The sequence below is a fragment of the Eschrichtius robustus genome, chromosome 7, assembly GCF_028021215.1.
Source record: "Eschrichtius robustus isolate mEscRob2 chromosome 7, mEscRob2.pri, whole genome shotgun sequence".
Classification (NCBI taxonomy): Eukaryota; Metazoa; Chordata; class Mammalia; order Artiodactyla; family Eschrichtiidae; genus Eschrichtius; species Eschrichtius robustus.
Window position 1 is genome coordinate 3,486,130 of NC_090830.1, and position 22,518 is coordinate 3,508,647.

The 22,518-nt window shown below is 38.4% G+C and overlaps 1 protein-coding gene across 3 annotated transcripts in view; it reads left to right on the plus strand.

Moving 5' to 3' along the window:
* The window catches only part of ANK3 (ankyrin 3), a 686,366-nt gene that overhangs the window by 428,719 nt on the left and 235,129 nt on the right, over positions 1-22,518 (plus strand). The gene's annotated exons all lie outside the window — the stretch shown is intronic.

The following is a 22,518-nucleotide window of genomic DNA, read 5'->3' on the forward strand; positions in this document are numbered from 1 at the left end:
TGCAGCACAAAACTTTTAAAAATGTAGATATGTGTGTACATTTGCCAATTTTAGAAATTCTCATGGGTTGCTAATAATCAGGCCTTTATGGAAGAACTAATTTTGCCATAAATGATTGATGAAAAATTAACTCTTAAACTTGAACTCTTAAATAATGCTCATGCCAAAAAAAAAAATCTAGATTCTAATATTGAGCAAAGCTCAAGTTTAATACAATTTTATTGTACATTTTAGAGGCAGTTAATGATAAGATCTTTCAATAGCTGTGAATTATTTTTAAATCCTATAAAGGTACTTTATAGAAATTCTTGGTATTATTTTATTTTCTATCTTCCAACTTGGATGTGTTCTATTTCGTATATCTGGTTTTCAGTAATCCATTAATAAATACATATTTATCTATTAGGAGAATCCCTAACTTTGTTGTTGATGATTTTCACTTTAGGAATTTGGGGGCAAGTAGGAAAATGTATATAATCAAACTCAAAAATGGAATCACAAAACCTATCTTTTTACTGCTGAGACTATATAGTTTCTTATATCAAAATGAAAACTTTTAGTTATGTAGTAAGTATGATATTTACTTATCAACTAAATTTGTTTTCTTCTGTGTGATGATACAGAGATACTACTTCTCAGTTATAAATTTGGGCAATAACCAAGTTTAAGCAATATTTATTAAACAAAAGAATTTAAAATCTAACCGTCATGTCTTTTTAAACAGTCGTTCTCTTTATAATGTTAAGGCCTTTTTAGTCACAAAGCAAAATACATTTGCCAACTTTTTTATCCTAATGCAAATATTTATTTGTTATATTTTCTTTTTATTATGGTCCCCAGAATATACTGCAAAAGCTAGTAATAAAAATTAAACTACACCATCTAATTAGACTGTTGATAAATATATTATTCGATTATATAACAAATTTCAGAATATATCAGGGACACATCTACAATTACTAAGTAATCATTTTTAAGTATAAAAATCTATAAAGAATTTAACTTTCTTATTTTAGCAGCCCCTTTTTACTCTCCTATGAAATGAAGGTATAGATGTATGTAGATGTTCAAGATAGACACTTATTTCCAGAGAATAATACTGGGAAATTAATGCCATTTTTCTTTGGTCAAGTGGCAAGTGAGTGATGTGACCATTTAAGAAGTAGGAAAAATCAATAATGTTAAATCCTGCTTTGTAAAATCTGGGCATGCTTCAGTTTTCTTTAGTCTTGAATTCTTGATTATATTATGTTCTAACTCAGCATCATCCTGATATATTATTGATTTGCAAGGTTCTGTAATTCAATGTTTATTCTGTCGTATTTTGAAAGCACTAAGATCGAAAAGATAAATTATACTTTAAATAACACTGTAACTTTTTTTTTAAACACTGTAACTTTTTAAACAGACTGTTTTACTCATCTTTTGATCCCCAGAGTTCGGCACATATTAAATGCTCAATAAATAACTTGTTAGAATTTTGTAAACAATTCTTCATCTCTGAAGAGTGTAGCTTCTCATCAAAAGAATATTGAATTAAATTGAAAGTAAACTTGGGATTAGTTACATAGCTGAAAAGGAGCCAAAAAATTTTTCATAAATCAGATTTAAAATGTTTGGCCTTCTAGCCACCATTTAGTCTTATAATAAGGGCAATTTTCTTAGATATTTCAATATTTTAAACAGAAAAGTGTACTAGTTAACTTTCCATCTTAGTGACCAAAATGAGACTGTTTTTTCCAGTCCAGAAGTTTCCCAGAATACAGGATTGGTATCTAGAGCTGCGGTTACACGAGGACAAAGTTTCTGTAAAGAATTTTCCCACTGTCGTTCTGATATGGTGGCACCACTTGCAATAGGCTGTGTTGTTTCTCACGTGTCGCTTCCAAGAACGTTAAGTTGACATTCTGAGGACCGTATTATCCACTGAGAAAGTGTAGTAGCATCAAAGTATTTGGAGTATGTGGACAGTGGCCCCTTGGAAAGATCCTATCTAGGAAGAGGGGTGAAGTAAGGTAGCCGAAAGGCAATAAATAGGCAGCGATTAGAGTGATCCTGGTCTGTACTTTGTGAAAATAGCAGCACTGCATTTATTTAGGCTTTGCCTGCCTGCTCATTCATGGCTCTTGCCTATATCATCCTGTTAGGAGGTGGTAGTCCTTGGTACCATGAAGTAAGTCTTTGACAACTTAGCCGTAGACCAGCCATTCTCAAAGTGTGGCTCAGGAACCCCTGGGTGTCCCTGCACCCTTCCAGAAGAGCACCTGTGAGGTCCCTCCTTTTCTAACTACATTATCTCTTTGAGGCCAGATTTCCTTTGCATACTTTAACCAAAACAACACATGGCCAAAGATTGAATGCTGAAGTAGATATAAGAATCTGTCTTCTATTATCAGACATTAGAGAGATTTGCAAAACTGCAAAACACTACCAGTCTTCTCACCTTATGGTTTGTTTTGGAAAGTCTAGGTACTTTTCATGAGGTATATATTTTATGTTACCAGGTAAGAAATGTGTCCTTTTAAAATAAAATTAGTAAACATTTGTTTCTCAGTTTTATCTTCTAATATGGTCAGTAGTATAAGTTATAACCCTATTAGTCAAAAGCTCTTTGACTCAATAATATTTAAGATATTAAATATTATTAATATCTTGATATTAATTATTAATATGATTGAGGGATTCTCAATAATATTTAAGAGTGGAAAGGGACCCAGAGACAAACAAGTTTGAGAAGCACTATGTAGGCAGAAGGCACTGTGGACGTTCTCTGGCCTGGTTTGTATGCTTAGCTTAGTTGCTGAAGCATTGATCAAATCAGGTCAATTTATGAGTTTAGGTCCTTTGTAACCAGTTATGTTCACTTGGCTCTCATGGTCATAGCCACGGCCAAGCAAGCTAAAAACTTAACTTTAAAAAAATTTCTAAATGATAATTGTGGATGACATTAATTGAGGGCCATCTGTGTGCCAGGCTATTTCTAACTGCTTTGCATATATTATCTCCCTTAATCTTATCGACAGCCCTACAAGTTAAATTTTATCGCTATTTTCATTTTATAGATGAGGAAACTGAGCTACAGTGTGTTTAAGTATCTCATCCAGTGTCACACAGTTTGTAAATTGTAGAGCCAGATTCAGAACTGAGGCATTTTGGCTCCAGAGTCTGAATTCAGAAATCATCAAAATATATTGAATTGCTGATAGGAAGGGATGAATTAGGTTAGATCTCACTCCAAACACTTAAAAAACATGTATGACATGCTATCCCTGACTTAGTACCTTTATCTTCTACATGAAGGGCAGCTCCTTAAACATGAGCCATCCTTCCCAGGATCCATGTAGTATGTCTTAGCTGTTAGATTATAATATAACTGGACATTTCAAAGTCTCCTACCATGTTGTAACTACTTATGACTATACATTCCATTGGGTACTTAACTTTGGAATAAAGTCTATTCTTACATGTTTCACTTTATATAGTAAAAAAAAAAAAAAACAAAACCCTTTTTTGTCTTTACCATGTGTTTTCATTGTACTTTTAAAAAGATCTTTGGGACATCGGGGCACCACTTGCTTTCTCTCTCTCTTCCCTTTTATTGCATTCAGTGTAAAGATGTTACGTCTTTTAATTACAAATCTTGTCCTGGAAAAATGTAAATGTCACTTGAAGAATATTTAAGAATCCCAAATCTATCTATCTAGCCAGCTAGCTAGCTTTGACTTCACTAGTGACTTAACCTTATTTTTAAATTTTATTCATTCATATAAGAACTTAGTTAGCTGTATCCTCACCAAGAGCTCCTAAGACCCCTTTGTTGATCATAGACTCAAGTAGAAATGAAAAGTTAAAATGGAAAAGGGCAATAACATTTCAGTATATTGGTTTTAAAAAGAATCAGTATAAAATATCCTCCCTGAAAAGATCCTGAAAAAAGGCAGATAGTTTCATATACCAGCCAGGTTCCAGCTGCACCAGCTGGCACGCAACATTTTAGGATGCTAAATTCAAGAACCCTTCCTCTCGCTAGCTAACGCCTCCTCTCCCTCTGGTACTGTGGGCCTCATCCTTCCATTCCTCTGGGCTTTCAACCCCAGGCCTCTAATTATCTGACCAGGAAGCAAAGTCCAGCATATTGTGATTTCCTGGCTGATCCCCTCCATATAAAGTACATTTATGCACTGGAAGAAAATAGTTATGTTTGCAACATTGTCTATCCACACTAAAAACCAAGCTATTTATTTCCTGATCTCAAAAAACCAAAAAAACAAAAAACTGTTGGGAAAATGTTCATCTCCTCGGTAAATACTTTCTCTTTTCTCCTGATACCTAGACCAATATTAGCTTATCACTGTTTTCGGTTGCTATATTTAAAATGTGAATAGTTCCCTGGATTAAATATTTTAGGACTTGTGCCAATACCTCCTACATAATAAGGATCCTTAGGTATGAAGCCCTGACGTCCTCGCTCTGATTCATAACATACCAAATAAATGGAAAAATCCCAAACGTTTGATGTATTTTATATAATCCACCACGTGTGATGCCAGAAGTAACTGCTCTGTGTTTCCTAAATGGTAAGCAGCGATATCTTAGTATTACAAGGTGCGTTGCTAAGGGACTCTGCAATTTGTCGTCATCGTTGTTTAGCCAAGGTGTGCAACAACCTGGTATTTGCTTTGTAAATAAAGGTGCCCACAGACTCGCAGGTTTTAACTGCATAATACTATACCACTGGGTCATAGAGCAGCTTCATCTGACGTCTAAAGAGACAAAGTTGTCTGTTGTTTTTAGCCCTCTTTGTCTGTGAGGCGTGGGGTCACCCTAGTGAGATGCATTGTTGTAACCATAGCATCCTCAGGATGGCTGTGTAGGAGGAGTTGCAGTGTGGATGGGAGGTTGGGGATGGAGAGGTTGGACCAGGTGACCTTGGAAATCCCATTCATCTGAGGAGTCTGGCAGGAAAATCTTCGGCCAAGTCTTTTTCCCTAGTTCAAACCATAACATTGTGCACGAATTCATTCTTGCTCTTGAACCATGAGGTAGTGGGGAGAACATTAAATCCAGAAATCTTAAATTCTATTTTCAGCAATTTTCTAACTAATTAAGCAAATCGTGCCTGCTTTTGCTTCAGTTTCCTCTTTATACAGTAGAGACGATATGGTGACCTCTACCTAATGCACAAAAACAAGATGTGTGCAAAAAATAGCAGCAACAGAAATGTACCTTTTTTGTTGTTATTGTTAATACAAAGCAAAGCTGTTTCTTAAGACTAAGATTTAATCATCCATATATTAAATCTTTGCTTACCAGTGTACTAGTTCAGGGCTATGTGTCCTGAGATTTAGTAAATATTGTGGAGGTCAGTCAAGGGCACGTACATAAATGACACTCGTGCTGTAACACAATTGTAAACGAAGGCGCAGTGAGGTACATGTCAACTGATCTTTCCCGGGGTGGCGCAGCCTTCTCGTGTAAGACGGCCACTTCCCAAAGTGAACAATGAAGTACAGATTATGCATCAAGTATTTTATAGGCAGCCTCACTCATGGGAGAGCAAAAACGAATTTCTTAAAAGACAAGTTCATATGGGAAATAATTGAGACAGATGAACTAGATCAAGCATAGCAAGAAAGGAGGAAGGGATGACTGATAATAAGAAATTTTAAGACCCCGAGTGGCTCTGTACTTTTTGTTCAGCACTCACTTTCTGCCTAACAGATGGAAAAAGGCATTTGGTCATACGTTTTCGAGAGCCTGACATCTACAAAATGGACACGTTACAAGCCAACAGGAACAGCTAACTATTTTATGCAATCTTCCATTGCATTCTTGTTTTAAGTCAGTGGGGAAAATAATTCCCTGAAATAAGATGATTAAAATTTCCAAAAGGACTAAATCTTCCTCATAGTAATGTTCCATCTTTGTGAATGAATATAGAAAAAAAAGAAAATTCTCCAGGGCTGTTCTATATTCTGAATTGCTGACCACTGAGAGAGCTGCGGATAGACTTGTTTTTTTCCAAACAACGTGTTACCGTTTCTCTAGTGCTTCTTTGTCCCAAGGAATAACCGGAAACATGTCTAAACATAGCAGAGATATCAAACAAGCCTGGTAATGAATATACCTGCAAAACAGACTTTGCAGACATTATTTCTCCATCTGTGGCTATTTCCCAGGCTTACTTATTTATTTGGATCTTTATTGTTTCAGAATAACCAAAGATTAAATATTTTATGAATCTTAAGGTAACATATCCCTGTGGTATACCTTCACTCTGAGGTGAGTCAAGACTGATTCACCCTGTCCTAAAATGTCCTTGAGTGGAATGAAGAGTTCATTTGGTTTGCGTTTAAAACTTCAGAAATATTTTGGATAAACAGCTACACCTCGTTCCACAACTTGTGTGAAGTATTCTGGCTACAATAGAACTTTCATTAACACTTTTCCATTTGTGTTCACTGGGGAAATAAACCATTTATTTACCATGAGCTGTTAAGAGTGCTTTCACATCATTTAGTATCAGGGAGCTTTTAGGGGAAGTGGGGACTCACCTGTCATTTAGTCAAATCATTCTACTCTATCAATTTCCTAACATTATTTATGGTTTCTACCTAACACATAATAGTGTTAGGACATAGTCTGTGTCTACAGCACACTAGGAGAACTTTCAGCTTTTACTGTGTGAGGAAATTTATTTAAATGAAAGTTTTAAGTCCAAATGATTTGAAATTCTGCTCCAAGCTAGTACAAATCAGGACAAAAGATTACTGTATTGCCCTCATGTTATTAAGACATAGAAAACTCTCCTCCCCTGAAACATATGGTTTTATATCCCTTGGGAGGCAGGTGAAACTGGCTCTTTAAATCCTACTTTGTATTCTCAGAAAGTTTCAGACAAACTCCAATAAATCCTGTTCTGCAACTGAATAGAATCAACCTTACATTGAGAACTATTGGAAATACCCACTCGCCCACCACCGATAACTGACGTGCTTTTTTTTTTTCTATGAGAAACATCTTTCCTCTCTGTATTTATTTTTATTTCTAATCAGTCTCCAGGAGAATTTTTAGGGCTCTGAATTCTGGGTGAGAAAAGATATCATAAGGGGCCTGTATTCTGGGTCTTCTTCTTGATGTAAACCAGATCGTAATAGACAGACTTGATGAGAGTGGATTTATCGGCATGGCAAGGTAAATCTGTAAAAAGAAAAAAGAAAACACTGCCTTTATAAAAACAAAAGCCTGCCAGCACTGTATTTATTTTTTTAAAGGATTCCCATTCCCCTCTATGTAAAGATAAAGGTAGGAATGCTGTTTTGCCTTTCAGTTTCAGAGGAGCTACTGTGTGCAGACGACCTGGCAGGTTTGAAATGTACAACAGCAGGGGCTTCCCTGGCAGAGGTCCCAGTGAAAAGATGCTTACCATGCCTGACATGTGTTAGGGCACAGTGACCTCATTTTCAGGGATGAACTGACGTTACTTCCAAGCAAAACCCCTACAAACAAAGGCAGCCTTGTAGCAATCGGAAGGAATCTGTGGAGGCAGCCCCTTGCACTTGGGGTGGTTCTGATAGTGGTGATTACAAATGTAGATGGCCTTTAGGAGCGTTTTCCTTACTGGGTAAGCCCCCAGCCCCTTGTATTCCTTCTCTTCCCGCTTTATAGATGGAAAATGCTGGTTTATTTCCAATAACTAGGTAGCAGTTAAATAACAAAGAAAGAAAACTTTTTTTAATTTTTTTTTGGCTGTGTGGCATGCAGGATCTTAGTTCCCTAACCAGGGATCGAACCCGTGCCCCCTGAAGTGGAAGCACAGAGCCCTAACCACTGGACCGCCAGCAAATTCCCAAAAAAAGAATGAAATCTTAATAACCACAGGTCTTCCCTAAATAAAAGGTTTCAAGTTTTTCCAAATACTTGCCATGCAAAAGACACACACATAATTTCCCTTTGTTTATTATCTCTATACCCCACCTCCAAACACACACCGAAAACGGATCTATTTGCTGACATAATACCCCTTTGGGGGGAAAAAAAGGAAAAACCAGTCTCCCCAAAGTCTGAGGTTTTTATTGACAGGAGGCAGACTGTTGCATGAAAGTCACAGTTGTTTTAAGTTGCGCAATTGGTCGCATTCTTTTGAAACTGGTCAGAAATTAGATCACTGTGTAAAATACCTATGAAATATCGGCGCATAATATCATACTCTAAAGTCACTGGAAACTTTGAACGGGTACTATCTGAATGGTTGTCATCCAGGGTATAAGCAGTGATTCTGCTCTAATCTAGTGAGAAAAAAATCCATCCCTTGTCACTCTCTCCCCACCTCATGTGCTTGGAAGCACCATGGCCCCATATCTGATCTCAAAGCCTGAAACACAGAAGAATGTGACCCTCAAGTCACTTGATTTGTTTCCAGTGAACATGGTTTTATTCCAGGTAAACACACTGGGTTTGGATTTTGAGAAGTTCCACAAAGCAGCTCCACGTCTATTCCAAAACTGTAATTGACACTGAAATCACTAATTAAGGAGCAATGCCATAGAGGATTTGGGGTTCTTGATAAGCAGGCCCCGACACTGTGTAAGTCTCCTTCCTGATTGAGAGGAATTTGCAAATCTGTATTACTTTATCCATCAAAAATTACTGCTAATGCTGCCAAGAAAAGCTTCTTAGCTTTCATTTCTGCCTGTAAAAGTTTGCTTTAAAAAGGGGGACCACAGAAGAGTAAGAAAAAAGGGACGAGAGGCAAATATGAAAGCCAAAATTTACAAATTCAGCGTTGAGAATTTAATCTTTTACATGAAATTAAAAGTTGGTCAGCAGACCTTCAAAAGGCCTCTCATAGCACTCCCTTCTTTTCCGTTCTATCTGCTGTCCCCTCCCCCAAATCTCCAAATCAATAGAGCCATATTTTTACAACAACCTAATTCAGTGGTGCCCGCCTCCATTTGTGTATTAGAATCACTTGAGTTGTGTTTATCAAAATGTCCCATCTCAGACAGTTGAATCTCTGGTTGGGACCTAAGTGGTTTGACTGTTTCTTTTTAATCTTCCCCTGGAGATCCTTGAAGCATGGTGGATTGACAACCATTGACCTACAGATCTTTTTGTCTTCATTTCCCCCACCACACTCTAATCTGCCATCTTGTTGGGCTAAAATATAGATTTAATGACTCCTTTTCACTCTCTAAAACGCTCATTGTCTCCTGGTATCTTTAGGGTGAAGTTAAATCAGATTTATCTGCCATTCCAAACCTTCTGTGAACCTTTCCTTGGCTATTCTCCCCAGGGGACTGTCCTTTTCAGTAGAGATTGTCTAGTCACCATTCTTTCAACCATTCCGTTTCTGAATCTCTGGCCACTGATCCCTCCTTCTTGTCTCCACTGACTAAGTCCCCTGTTGAAGTCCTGCCGCCTCCTCTTACCTCTTTTCCCACCTATATCCAGGATGCAGAAATGCTTTTCTCAGGGAGCTTCTACGGGCTTTATCATCTGCTGCAGGTTCTTCTATGAATTCTCATTCCACGTGCTGCCTCCAGATCATTGAAAGCCATAACTGCATCCTTAAGGTAGAGGCCGAGTAGACATGACTCCTTAACTGCTGGGTATTGAACCCTTTATTGCGTATGAACTCTTAATCCTGGTGATGCAATAAATGACGGAACATCCACTTTGAAGATGTGTTTTAATAGTAAAGATATTTATGACTTCAAGACCCAGACTTGTGGATTTCACTTTCAGCACAACCTCCCAGTGAGGTAAACCATGTGGATTTAAGAAAACAGATTGATTGATTTTCTGGGTATGTCTGCATAAATACACTGGTACTGCCATTCACATTTATATTAGTACATCCAATATGAGAATTTTGGAAAATTGTGCTCTTCCTGGGCCATATTTTCTGATGTGTGACCAGAAACCAGGCAATGTGGTCTGTTGGATCTGGTCACCTAGATAAGAGATTATTACTTATGGAGATTTTTATTGGAAGAAGCTTTTTTAGAGGTGTCTTAGAATCTTCTTGAGAAGTAGAAAGCATGGTCAAATAGAAGGCCTTTTATTTTTTAAGATAAAATATTCTTTTTATTTTGGGGAAGCAGATGTCAGTTTTAAATTTTTTTATTGCAGTGTAGTTGATTTACAACGTTCTGTTAGCTTCTGCTATACAGCAAAGTGAATCAGTTACACATATACATATATCCATTCTTTTTTAGATTCTTTTCCCATATAGGCCATTACAGAGTATCGAGTAGAGTTCCCTGTGCTCTACAGCAGGTCCTTATTAGTATCTAATTTATATATAATAGTGTGTATATGTCAATCCCAATCTCCCAATTTATCCCGCCCCCAACCCTTTCACCTTTGGTAGCCGTAAGTTTGTTTAGAAGGCCTTTTTATATAGCAGTAGTTCTTGGGTTAATTTTTTAAAATGGTTAGCAGCCAGGAATCATAAAGTTATTCATATTTGTTAAACATTAGATTTTTATCTTAAGCCCCGTAAATGTATCAATACATCCATTTGCCAAATGTGGGAGGTGAAGATGAGGACTCTTCTCTGAGCGCAGAGCCGCTGACTGGAGGGCAAGCCGTCCTCCCACGACTCCCCACACTTTTTCTGCGAGTCTCAGGTTCGCCGTCTTTAAAGGAAAGCTAGAAACTAACGTAATCTGACTTTAGAGTTTTTCCGAATTTTTCTGATTTGTATTTTCATCCTTTCCAGTCATGTCATCTATATCTGACTCAGCAGCGACATTTTTAGGAACATCTTTCTAATGAGAGTCTTTCCAAAGCATTTAATTTCGTTTTCATAAAAATACTCTTTCTCTATATACTGTTTCACAGCTTAAATAATACCTAATTAAGTTGCATGATGATAACATCCTGAACAACTGACATAAACATGGTAGAGGGAAAAAAACACAATTGACTACTTCTAGGAGCAGGTGGGTGTGGGAAAGGTCTCCTGTGTTTGGGCATCGGTCCTGTTGGACAGAAGGAATGGCGAGCGAGGGAGGGTGGTTAAAAGAACAGTTCCCACGCTCTAGCTGTACTTCCCTGAATGTGACATCACACAGACCTGAATTTGAATTCTCGTTCCAGTGCTATGTGGCTGTGGAAGATTATACAGCTTCTTGACCTTCTATCTTCTCATTGAAAGCACAGAAATATCAAATGTTGAGGATCGTGAAATAAGTTCACCCATGAGCAGAGTCTAGCCGAGTGCCTGCCTGCCTCTCCTGTGACTCTAAATAAATGTTGCTGCCATTTCTTTCCTTCTTTTCTTAGTGAATCTAAGTTCCTTTTTGCCCTTTGATATCAGTCTGGAACATTTAGCCAAGGAGGGCATTAGATACCAGGGGTTAAGGCCAGAGCTCTAAAACCAGGTGGACATGAGTTCTAATCCTGGCTCTGCCAGTTTCTAGAAGAATGCCCTTTGGAAAAGTTGCCTAACCTCACTTTTCTAATCTGTAAAATGTGGGTGATAATGGCACAGACTTCACAGACCACTGAGAATAAATATGTGGCAATCAGTGAACATGCCTTGTGTGCTATAAGTGCCCAGTGATTGTTAGTTACGTTACCATATTATTAGATACAGGACGCTTAAATGCCTTAAGTGTCCATTAGGCCAACAGAATGCAGACTTTACCTGCGTATTCTTTCTTTTTTTAAAATAGTTCATTTTATTGAAGTATAGTTGATTTACAATGTTGTGTTAGTCTCTGGTATACAGCAAATCTATTCAGATCTCATATTCTTTTCCATTATGGTTTATCACAGGATACTGAATATAGTTCCCTGTGCTGTACAGTAGGACCTTGCTGTTTATCCATCCTATATATAATAGTTTGTGTCTGCTAATCCCAAACTCCCACTCCTTCCCTCCCCTACCTCCCACCCCCTTGGCAACCACAAGTCTGATCTTTGTGTCTGTGAGTCTGTTTCTGTTTCATAGATAAGTTCATTTGTGTCATAGTTTAGATTCCACATATAAGTGATATCATACGGTATTTGTCTTTCTCTTTCTGACTTTACCTGCAGATTCTCTCTGACAGTTACGCCTAAAACAAAAACGTTGCTCCATTGGTGATCCCAGCAGGCATATTACAAATCAGGCCATGTGCCCAACGTGAATGAAGAAACCAGAATAAACTCAGACCCACTCCTTCATCTTCTCTTCAATTTTGGAGGAACTTCTAATTCTGTCACTAGACTCTTTCTTTGGTGAAATGAAGGGGGAGCAAGAGACTAGAGAGGATACGAAATAGACTTTTTTTGTTCCCAATTAAGTCAGTGTAGGTTTTTGTTTCTCAAGGAACAGTTCGAGCACTGGACTCTGCAGGAGATGAGCATGTCTTCATTTAGCGTTTCCTGCGCGTCTGTCACGCAGAACTCGGCTCTGAGCAGGACGTGGACTTAGCCTAAAAGAGAATAGAGTTCATCTTGTGGCGACAGCTGGCATCTAAGCTGAACCAAGTGCTTTAGGAGTCTGGAGAAAGAAGGGGCATGTCTGGTGTTTATCAGGGAGAATAGCAAAGATGCAGTGACATTGGAGCTGGATCTAGGGTAGAGTGGATGAATCTCTTGGTGGGGGAGGGGAGCGGGGGGTGGCGGTGAGCATGACCGCTGAAGGGATGTCGTGGGTGATGTCACAGTGCCGGGGAATTATGGGGCCTGTTGAGAAATCATAAGCCTTTGTGGGATGGTCAGCTGTCTAGATTGCCTTCAATATCAGTATTTGTGTTTTAATTCAGGCTGGAAGTGTTGGGGGCAGGTTTTTTTGTTTTTTATTTTTATAGAATGAGCTCGTGGATTATTACATAGGCATATGGGAGTCCACGGTTTTTTTTTTCGTTTTTTGTTTTTTTTTTAATTTATGGCTGTGTTGGGTCTCTGTTTCTGTGCGAGGGCTTTCTCTAGTTGCGGCGAGCGGGGGCCACTCTTCATCGCGGTGCGCGGGCCTCTCACTATCGCGGCCTCTCTTGTTGCGGAGCACAGGCTCCAGACGCGCAGGCTCAGTAGTTGTGGCTCACGGGCCCAGCTGCTCCGCGGCATGTGGGATCTTCCCGGACCAGGGCTCGAACCCGTGTGTGTCCCCTGCACTGGCAGGCAGGTTCTCAACCACTGCGCCACCAGAGAAGCCCCCTGGGGGCAGGTTTTCAAGGGCCTTAGAGACTATGCCATAGGAATTGATTCCATGTTATGGTTTAAAAGCAGAAACATTTTTACAAATGAAGCATGTCATCAAACATTAATATGTAAACCAGATAAAAGTAGATGTACTTGGGCTGACACTGAAAATAGGCATATGGAACTCTGCTTACTTGGCCTTACTCTTTTTTTTTTCCTTTTTTTTTTTTTAATTTTTTATATATAGTTGATTTACAATGTTGTGTTAGTTTCAGGTGTACAGCAAAGTGATTCAGTTTTATATATACATATATTCATTCTTTTATATTTTATATTCATTCTTTTTCAGATTCTTTACCCATATAGGTTATTACAGAATATTGAGTAGAGTTCCCTGTGCAAAACAATAGGTCCTTGTTGATTATTTTATATATGGCAGTGTGTGTATGTTAATCCCAAGCTCCTAATTTATCCCTCCCACCCATGTTTCCCCTTTGGTAACCATAAATTTGTTTTTGAAATCTGTGAGTCTGTTTCTGTTTTGTAAGTAAGTTCATTTGTATCATTTTTTTTTTAGTTAGATTCTACATATGGATGATATCATATGATATTTGTCTTTCTCTCTGACTTCACATAGTATGATAATCTCTAGGTCCATCCATGTTGCTGCAAATGGCATTATCTCATTCTTTTTTATGGCTGAGTAATATTCCATTGTACATATGTAACACAGTATTTGTGGATATTTTCTTTATCCATTCATCTATTGATGGACATTTAGGTTGCTTCCATGTCCTGCCTATTGTAAATAGTGCTGCAGTGAACAATGGGGTGCATGTATTTTTTCAAAGTATGGTTTTCTCCAGGTATATGCTCAGGAGTGGGATTGCTGAATCATATGTTAGTGCTATACTCAGCTGTACTCTTGACCTCAGGATTCGTGAACCCTAGGGCTCCACAGAACCTCTGCTGTTGAGGAAAGAGCCTGGGCTTATTATCAAGCAGTTATGGGTTTCAGTTCTTGCTGCCTACTTATTAGCTGCATGACCTTGGGCAAGTCACTTACCTTTTAGGAAACTCAGTTTTTCACATTTGTAATGAAGATTCCTATCTTGATTGAATTGTTAAGAAATAAATAATAATAAAGCATGTATAATGATACAACATAATATATTTATAATGCTCAGTGAAGTCCCTGACCTGTAATAGACCCTTATTAATATGCAGCTATCATCCTTGTCATAAGTTTCTCAGAGCTCTCAGTGGCTCCTCACACATTCTTGAATAGTGTTCAGTGCTTCTGGAATATTCAGCTAGAGACAGCGAGCTGACTACTACCTCCTGGAGGTTTTTAGACGGATCTGGGCGTCACATGGCTAGGGCCCAAACTGGGCAAGTAGCAGGGTGAATTTAAAAAGAAAAAAAAGATTAAGTGTATTTCCAGCTGTAAAAAAAGTGAAGATGTTAGGATAATGATAAAAATAAGTCTTTTGAAGTATACTGTGAACTGGCACAAAGGTAAGGGATCTTTAGAGGTGAAAAATGACATGAAATCAAGGACCAGTTTTACTTGGCTGCATAGACACAGGACATGGGAGACCAAGGTGGACAGTCTAGTGAAAGCCTTCCAATAAGCTGGACCCCAAAGGGTGTAGCTCCCAATATAAAAGGTGGCCAGGAAATAAATCCACCACATAGAAGAATAGAGCAAAAACTTGCCTGTCTCAATTTGTTACCAGATAGAAAGACAAAAATCTCCCCTGAGAATTTGTAACCACAAGGAATCCCTCATATCCATACCAGTTTGAGATCTAAATTTATCTATTTTTGTTTTTGTCTTTAAAACAACAACAAAAAGCCCTCAAGGCAAGCATTTATTTCAGAAATAATCTTGGATTGATAGTGCCTCTAGGCAACTGACAGACACAATCTAAAATTCCTCTTTGGCAGATGGCACTGTTAACCTTAAAGTATTCCCAAAGATTAATTTCTAAGGAGTATGAGCTCACAATCAATCATCACAAACTACAGGAAGTGTAAATTGCTACCATCACTTTGGAAAACAATTTGTCATTAACTAGTTAAGTTGAATGAGTACATACCCAATGACCCAGCATTTATGATCCTAGGTATATACCTTAGTATCTTGCCCGTGTGTGCCAGGACTGGTGCCATAATGTTCATGGCAGCACCGTTCATAGTAGACTGAAACCAGGAACGGCACAGTTAACAACTCCACAGTGGATAGATTCTGTTATAATCACATAATGAAATCTTCTTGCAGCAGCAGTGATAAATCTACTGCAGTTACACATGTCAACAAGGATGGGTCTAACACAGCATTAGACAAAAGGAACATGTCACAGGAAGATATATAATGTATGATTCTACTTCTGGAGAGTGCTGAGATAGCCAATTACATCATATTTGGCTTATCAAGGTTTATGTAGATGTTGAAACTATAAAGAAAGTCATGAGAATGATTAACTAGAACAGAGGATGCCTTTGGAGAGCCAGTCAAGGAAGGGCTCATTGGAGGTCTACAAAGCTGCTTGTAACTTTGATTCTTGAGCTGACCAGGTATGTGGGTATTGCTTTTACGATTTTTCTTTAAACTGTTCATATATGTTTTATGCAGTCTTTTGTATGTATGATACACATTCTGACAAGCACTTTTTAAAAGGAAGATGGAAACTGTAAAAGCCCCCAGTGACAGAATATTTGATAGGATTCACGTGTGTAACTTTCTGGGAGGGTTTGAGGGGAAGAATGAAGAAGAAAGACGTAATTAAAGATTCACGCCTCTCAACACAAGAAAAAAAAAATTATAGCTATGTACAGTGATGGATGTTAACTAAACTTATTATGGTGATCATTCTCAATACATACAAAGATCAAGTCATTGTACACCTGAAACTAACATAATGTTATATGTCAGTTATACCTCAATTAAAATAGAAAAGATTGATACCAAAGTTGCATGCCTGAGGGGTTAGGATAATCTTGGGACCCTTAAATCGAAATAAGGAGATCAAGGGAGTTTATTACTCACATCTCTGCCAGGAGTACTTAGTTGCAGAGACAGAAATGTGTTCTCAGTAAATGTTTGTTGTTGCTATTGAGGTGAGGAAATTGTGAGACATGGAAATGGAAATGTTTTAGGATAGATACAGATGGGCACAATGTAGATATAGAGTGTTAGGCGTAAAAAGAATTGTGGAAGCCGTGATAGTGATAAAATCACTTTGGGAAGGAGCACAGGAAGGAAAGAAATGTGAGATCTGAAAATGGAAAAGGCCCATTTTTCAGTGATGGGTTGAGGCAGTGAAGAACACAAAGGTGTGAACAAAGAGTTGAGAGAAGCTAAAGGGAAGATGTTGAAGAAGGAGAAGGTGATTAGTACTGTCCAATGATTCAACATTCAGAGGAGAGAATTATGATTAAGTAATGGGATTTGATGATTGGAAGGTCATTGGTGATTGCATACAGAGACTTTATTGATTAGTGTGAGACGCCATATTGCTAGGGACTCAAAGGTGAGTTATCAATAGTATTAAGGATATAGAAGCAGTGAGACTAACCTAAACCAATCCTTCAAAACATTTGATATTCACAGAATGACTTTAAAATAAAATAATAATCATTTATTGAGTGCTTGCTATGCACTCACCCTGTTAATTACCCTACATGAACTAATTTCATTCTAATAGTAGATTAGTTTATCACCATTTGACAGCTGAGAAAACTGAAGCACACATATGTTAAGATACTTGCCACAGGTAGCAGTGCTAGTAAGTGGAGTTGTTGGGATACGGACCAATTAACCAGTCTACCACACTGAGAAATAGACATGCCTTGCAAAAGGTGCTAGGTAGAAGACTGGAAGGAAAGGGGCTTTTTGATTGTATGTGTGTAGTTTGTTTGTTTGTTTGCTTTAGGTTTAAGAAACACCTGAGTATATTGGTAGGCAGGGAACAGGACACCAGGAGAAAAAAAGAACCTGAAGCTTACAGGAAGGGTCTTCTTCCCTTCACATGGTTCCCAGATAGTTGGGAAGACGAGATATAGGAAAAGGACTGGAGAATTGGTAGATCAGGTATTAATAGGCCTCAGAGACTGCTCCCTGTTGTTTAGAGGCAGTGGAGCAAAGCTCTGTGATGTACTCACTGAGTCGCCAGTCTGCATTTCTTCTGGCGAGCTACTCTTACCCTGATCTTGAGCCTTGAACTCAACAAAGGGATTGTGCTGCAGCGGGGATGTACCTGAAGTATTGCCTAGATAGTTAATTCGATGGATGAATGAACAGACGGACGGATTGATTGATGGAAGATGAATGAACTAATTAACCAAGAGTTACTGGGCATAGACTATTGACCAAATATTTATTAAGCCCTTTCTTAAAGTAGCGATTAACAGCCTAGACTCTGGAGTCAGACTCTCTGAATGTACTCCCTGCCACTCACAAGCTGTGTGTCTCTGCAAAAGTCATTCATTCTATAGCTCGGTTTCCTCATCTATAAAATGGAGCTAGTAGTGCTTACTTGCATTCGTTTCTTAGGGCTTCCATAACAAGCCATCACAAACTAAGTGGCTTAAAACAATGAAATGTATCCTCAGAATTCCCTGGCAGTCCAGTGGTTAGGACTCGGCGCTTCCTCTGCTGTGGCCCAGGTTCAATTCCTGGTTAGGGAACTAAGATCCCGCAAGCTGCACCGGACACAGCAAATAAATAAATAAGGGACTTCCCTGGTGGTCCAGTGGTTAAGACTTCGCCTTCCAATGCAGTGGGTTCAGGTTCGATCCCTGGTCGGGGAGCTAAGATCCCACATGCCTTGCAGCCAAAAAACCAAAACATTAAACAGAAGCAATATTGTTGCAATATTGTAACAACTTCAATAAAGACTTTAAAAATGGTCCACATCAAAAAAATCTTTAAATAAATAAATAGATAATCAATCTTTCACAGTTCTGGAGGCCAGAGGTCCAGAATCAAGGTGTCCTCAGTGCCACACTCCCTCCAAAGGCTCTAGGGGATAATTCTTCCTTGTCTTTTCCAGTTTCTGGTGGCTCCTGGCGGTCCTTGTCTTGTGGCAACAATATTCCAGTCTCTTCCTCCATCTTAACATGGTTTCTCTTATGTGTCTATGTCTCCTCCTCTTTTTTTTTAATTGAGATATAATTGATATATAGCACTATATTAGTTTCAGGTGTACAACATAATGATTCTATATTTGTATATCTTCTCTTGTTATTAGGACATCAGTCATTGGATTTAGGGCCCATTCTAATCCAGTATGACCTCATCTTAAATAATTATATCTGTAAAGGTCCTATTTCCAAACAAGGTCATGTTCTGTAGTTCCAAGTAGACATGAATTTGGGGGGAGGGGCAGCATGATTCGACCCCACTATACTACTTCATGGAAATATTATAAGGACTAAGTTAATATAAGTACTTATACAGTTATTACATATTATATTAAGTGACTAATGATATAATCAAGTGCCAATAATATAATTAAGTTAATCTAAGTGCTTGTAATAGTATGTAGCACATAGTCAGAGGTATGAAGTATTAGTCATTCCTGAGGTTGGCACTCAAGAAATGCTTATTTTTTTCCAATCACTGCTTTTTGCTGAATAATACCAATATTCAGTACAGGTGAAAATTCTGAGTTAGTAGGTTAATTTATAATGATGTTTGATTCTATCCTTGAAAAACTTTCCTTGAAAAACACACAAGGTTCATATTTCTTTCCTGTCTAGTAAAATTACTAAGTAGACAAGACATCAAAGTGGCGAAAGACACTTTCATTTTCCAAGTTCTTCCTTCAGATTTTCATCATCTCGGGGGGGAAAAGAAATGATGACCAACTTACTCATATTCATTTTGTACCAACTAACTCCGTAGGCAATGGCCTCCTCAGTATGGCTTTCCATGTGACAGCGCTCAGCCTCTCATGGGACCTAATTTCCTTCCATAGTAATTTGTCTACAATTGGCTTTAAAGAGACATTGTTTGGATAGAATGTTCCAGATTAAAAACAGGCTGTAGCCTGTGTTAAGAGTAACCCCTAGTTACTTGACAGAATGATAGCTAAGAGATGCAACACTTTGGTATTAAGCCTACTACAAAATATTGCATATATTTTTAACATTAAGGAAATAAACAACAGTATATAGGTACTATAGGCAGAATCTGAAAAAAGAAAAAAATGAAGACGCCATTATTTATCCTGCCAATGAAGCAGCACAGTTTGGGAAAGTGTAAGGGTGAGATGAAGGCCAGTGAGTGTTCATTGGTACCACATCTGTTTTGTTCCCCACCATACAGCCAGATGTTGGCATGACTAGTTCAAAATTGACGTTCAACAAATATTTGTGGAAGGAAGACATGGCTGTGTGGCTTGCAGGTGGTTGAGACCAGAAGGAAGATCTTGGTTCTTTGTCTGCGGGCTGTAATAATTGCATTTCCTAAGTTGTCATGTTTCTTCAAGGCAGTCTTCATTTCCCTCCTCCTGCTTTTTCTTTGTATTTTCCTCTTACTCTCCCTAGACTTTTTCGTTGAAGTACAAGCAGTGGCTGATTATTATGTATTGGTGTATTGGACATGTGTGCACGTAACAGAGGGCCAGGAGAAATGAAGAAAATAAATCTTTGTCCTTTTTCTTCTTCCTAAAGTTCTCAGGTGATAAATTAGCTACCTCAGAGAATTATTTGATACCAGGGTTATTGGCTGAAATAGATATAGGGAGGGTATCCACCAGAGAATTCTTTATCATTAGAGCAGGTGTTCTTAAACCTAAATCTGTGAGCAGGCTTAGCAATCCTGAGCCGTATGAAACAGCGTGGAAATTGTGTTTGCATATGCATGTTTGATGTGTGTATGCAGGTTTGATGTTTGTGTGCAGATTTGTTGTGTGTATGCAGATTTGGTATGTGTATGCATATATGTGCAATTGTTGAAGGAAAGGAATGTATTCGTTAACTTTTGTTAGTCTCAAAAGAATCTGAGCTCCAAATAGGTAGGCAACCACTGAATTGGAAGATTTGGCTTATATCGTCTGTATTTTGTTTTGCTTTAGAATTTCTGGTAGGAAAATTCTGAGAAAATGTGGGAGAGAAATGACAGTATATAGCAACACCAAACCTTTTCAGATCTGGAATCAATTCAGGGGCTTTCCTTGAATTCTGACACCTCTTTTTGAACTTCTTTGGCTGCTGTTTTTGTGTACTCAAAGTCAGGGTTTGGGGTGCTTACTTAACTCGCAGTTATTATCTTTGGCCGTTGAAATTTCCAGGCAGACTAATGTCATTTGTTTCCAGAGCAGCATCAGAGCCCTTCTGGGCAAATTCCCTGATAAGTCACTGAGCTGGCACAAAGAAGATGGTATTTTATGGTACAATGACCCATCTTTGCATAGCTAATTTATTTCTAACTGAACTTACAAACCAAACAAAAACTAACCTTCTCCAAGTACCAAAGCTGTTTAAAGACTGAATTTTATTTTTCTTTACATTTCTGGAAACTTTGGTTTGTTCTTTGTCTGATTTGAACCAAGTCTGTTGTCTTCCTCTTACTTAACTCTCTGCCCTGATTAAATGATCTGCATGCTTGACTCAAATCCCAATTTTACTTTAGCAGCACCTACATGTGTTTCCAGATACCCAACTCATGGCTCAGTTTATGCTCTCTGCTGTTCAGCTTTGTATCATAGTAACTTAAGTAACCGCTGTTGTTGTTGTTAATAAAGCCTCCTGTATTGTTCCAGGAAATAATCAGTTATTTCCACATAATTTACTTATTTGTTGATTCGTTCATTCACAAAACATTTATAGGCACCTGCTGTGTGCCAGGGATGCTTCCAGCTGTAGAGGAAAGAGAAAGATGGATGTTATACATATAGTCACTGCCTTGTGCTAGGTCAAGGCATATGGCAATGCAGGCAAGCCAAAGATTTAAGACTTTTGAAACCTACAATCTTTCAGCAAATTGGTTTACCATTTATTTAGAGCAATGGTTCTCAACAGGGGAGGTTTTACCCTTCACCCCGGGAAACTTGGAGACATGAAGACATTTTTGGTTGTCACAAATAGGAGATTCTACCTGGTTGGTAGATGCTGGGAATACTGGTGAACATAGACACTGAGCAGGACTGTCCCCATATCAGAGAATTCTCTAGATCAAAATGCCAATAGTGCTGAGATTAAGAGGCCCTAATTTAGAAGAAGCAGTACTCCTTCAGAGAGAGTCATACTGCTGTACATGGGAAGGGTGGAGACCCTGCAGACAGTGCCCTTTTTCTTTGAGGTCTTGAGCAAGTCAACTCAGCTGAATTGACCCGCACCAGAACCAAAGATCCTTCTGAGGGATGGGATTTCCTTCATCTCAGGTACATTTCCAGGGTTGAATTAGTATTCCTCAAAGATTGGCATCTTGGTGGCTTTCCAGTTGCCTACCCCTTAAATCTGCCTCTGCTTGTTCTTAAAGGGCTTACAGTTTAGGGAGGAAGAAGGACAGGTATACCAGAGTCTATGATACTGGGTGATAAATACCAAGAGGGCTCAATGAAATCAGTGCCTTGGGAGCACTGAGCAATTAAGCCCTGCCTGGCGGTCTGGGAAGCCTTTACAGATGAGGTGGTAAGTAAATGGGAGTTTGAAGGACGTAGTTGGCAAATGGCTGAAAGAAGACACTTTCCCCTTTTAAGCCATACCCTGCATGATTGCATTTATAACCAGTGATGTTTTGGGCAGCCCTTTCAAGAAAATCTGCTCCTGTATTGTTTTACATGGAACAAGATTCCTTTACAAATTGTGCAGACTCAACTTTGCCGTCTTTCTTCTCATCACCTTCTTTCTATTAAAAATTTCATTAGTAGATGATTTCAGCTGCGTAATTGTAGGTATTAGAGTTTAGCAGTAGTTCAGAGTTGGATGCTTTCAGTGAATGAACTACAGACTTGGCTTTTGTTGTTTTAAAAATGTGTATGTATTTCTTTGTTTGAACCTGCTAATGCTTCTGATAAAGTTTTCTGCAGGCTGTGGATTTAGCTAGCTTGAAAATATGTGGAAAGTATGCTTCACAAACTGTGTAGACATGTATAAATGAATGCTTTTCAGATACAGTCTATGTTCCAACACATGGCTATGTCCTGCAGGAAAATTCAAGAGAACATCATTACCCACAAATTCCTGTTAAACTAGTGTGACATTAAATGTATTCGTGAAGCTATTAATTGAAAAGTTGGCTGACACTAAATGTATCTGTGAAGCTATTAATTGAAAAATTGGAGAGATACAAAAGAATGGAGTAGATGTTAAATTTCTTTTTTTTTTAATTATATGAGTTTCAGGTGTAGCCTTATAGTTCAGCATCTG